The following is a 2,500-nucleotide window of genomic DNA, read 5'->3' as shown; positions in this document are numbered from 1 at the left end:
TTTTACCCGCGAATTATTCCCTCTGCCTACCAAGTGAGCTAGAGAAGCGGTAGATGAGAAGCAATTTTCCTCAGCGCGAATAAAATTCAGATGAAGACAAAGACTATATCCTGAGAGAGAATGTTTTAGAAACATTTAAATTAATATGTAAGCGTAAACCATGACAAGTCTGGTGTCCATATTCCGTCCGAGTTCAAGGGCAATATCGAACATTTCCGCTTTACAACCACTCGGTAGCTGAGAAATTATTTATTCCGTTCGTGTCTGCAAAATAACAAGAGATTTTTTAAATTTTTACCCGAAAGCTCCAAGGATGTTTCTGCAACTTTTGTCTGCAAAACGTTGAAGGCGCACTCTGTCGGACTTAGTAGTTCCACTGTTTTTGGTCAAAATGGGTAACTTATCTCACACGTAAACATTTTCGAAAACCCAAGGAGAACGCAGAAATAACTTTTAGATGGATGAGCCATCGAATTCTGCATAATTTAAAGAAAAGTCCATCAAGAAAGGAGAACAAAATGGCTATTTTCGACAGAAAATGATACCTTGAGTGGTATGGTTTCTTGAAAATGAAACTATTGCATTTTTTGGCCGTCATGCAGTGATAAGAAGACCATTTGAGGTCTTCATTGCCACGGTGACCCGAAAAAAATGACTCCTCCCCAATGGCCGTTTTTCAGGCCAAGCTACAAAGCCAAACTCACTTTTCAACGGCTATCGTAGGAAAGCTTAGTTATACAAAACCAACAGGAATCGTTAGTAGCTGTGAAAGCGTTCGTTACGTGTCTTACTGTCTTTGGTTTCGGGGTCAGTACCAAAACATAGAGTAGTTACAGAACATCAAACTGGCATTGGAAGCTTTTGAGGAAGTTAAACTTAAAACTTCCGTTCACAAACACCTTTGAGAGCTTCTCAAACAGCTGTGACAAATGTCAACGGATCAGTCTGTTACACTCTTCAAACTCAAAAGTTGAAATCTGAATTGGAGCTGGTCGAATACTGAAATTATTGAGCCTGGTAGGTCTGATAAATGGAATATTTTCACTGATCTATTCAAATTAAGGCCATATTTTATGCTCAAGAATTTGCTATTAACCGGTTGGACAATTAGAATTAAGACGTCCAACGAAAAGAGCTGTAATTAACTGCAGATGGAATCGCTGCAATTCGTCTTAAGAGCGTCCAATGATTTTGGTATAAACCAGTTCAGTGATATTAAATTTAACGGCTACATGCCCGGCAAAGGACAAAGGAACACAGTTTCTTTAGAAAACTCGCCCATTTATTTAATTACTTCCTGGTATTTTCTTTTACTAATTCTTAACTGGAGAAATTGGGGTTCAACAAGGAAGTCCTTTGGACCTTTCAGAAAGGAAAAAAAAACGCTACTGTAATCAATGTTTACCGTTTCACGAACTACCCATTTGTTAGTTACTTCCGTATAGTGAACGATTGTTTATGAAATTATCTTGCAGCTATATTGAGATCTTAGCGTTCCTTCAAATGCTGAAAAAAATCGAACGTGACCAATCTGTGGCAACACGCAAAAAAATAATAGCGTCCTCGCAAAAGACCACGATGCTAACACGGCTGATGCTTTTATTTAAACAATTATGGGTAACATAACACGTCTCCTCGATGATACTAAACCGTTGTTTGTGCTGAAAGAGAGTGATTACTGAGCGAGCTAAATGAGACCATCACTCAAAATAATTACACGACAATTAAAATATAAAAAAGAACTAGAGGCATCTTCGGTTATTACCAAACAAATGATTAAGGTAGGAAATTAACAAATATATGATCATAAAAGAAGTGTGAAATGCGATGAACAGAATGCAAAACGTATTATCAAATATTGAATAATTTACTACCGTTCCATAGTCTTTCAGTGTAGGGTTAGGGTTAGTGTTTCGTGTAGCCAACTAGATAGCGTAGTTTCTTCTTTTACCCAATTAACCTACAGAATCCTGAAACAGCCTAAAACAGCCGGAAAGTACTCTTTAGAAAACTCACCCATTTATTTAATTACTTCCTGGTATTTTCTTTCGCTAATTTTTAATTGGAGAAATTGGGGTTCAACAAGGAAGTACTTTGGACCTTTCAGAAAGGAAAAAACCGCTAGTGTAACCATTGTTTACCGTTGTTAGTTACTTCCTTATAGTGAACGATTGTTTATGAAATTATCTTGCAGCTATATTGAGATCTTAAGCGTTCCTTAAGGACCTTAAGCTATCCTAAACTTTAGATAGGATCTCAGGCAAATAACGCGCTAAGCAAAAGTAAACTTAGAGCAAGGAAAGGGTAGAGATTATTAACATAAACTGGACAATGAATGAAAATTCATTCTCCATAGGGATGCCATGGATTCCTTACATAGATAGACTTGACCTGTAGCTAACCGAATGGAAACTGAGCACTGAGGAATGTCTCTCTGGTGATCAATATGCCCGTTTCCAATTCGAAGAGCACGCAGCTTCACGTAACTAATTTACTCTTA

General features: G+C 37.5%; 1 protein-coding gene across 4 annotated transcripts in view; it reads left to right on the top strand.

Annotated features, from left to right (window-relative positions):
* The window catches only part of LOC137983180 (uncharacterized), a 31,928-nt gene that overhangs the window by 16,027 nt on the left and 13,401 nt on the right, over positions 1 to 2,500 (top strand). The window contains exon 1 of one of the 4 annotated variants that reach the window (XM_068830356.1): positions 959 to 1,017. The exons of the other annotated variants lie outside the window; for them this stretch is intronic. The gene's annotated coding sequence lies outside the window, so the exon portion shown is untranslated. Of the gene's footprint in view, positions 1 to 958; positions 1,018 to 2,500 lie in introns of those variants that run through there. 4 annotated transcript variants of the gene reach the window in all.

The sequence above is a fragment of the Montipora foliosa genome, chromosome 13 (genome assembly GCF_036669935.1).
Source record: "Montipora foliosa isolate CH-2021 chromosome 13, ASM3666993v2, whole genome shotgun sequence".
NCBI lineage: Eukaryota > Metazoa > Cnidaria > Anthozoa > Scleractinia > Acroporidae > Montipora > Montipora foliosa.
This window is presented reverse-complemented; position numbering and strand designations above follow the sequence as displayed.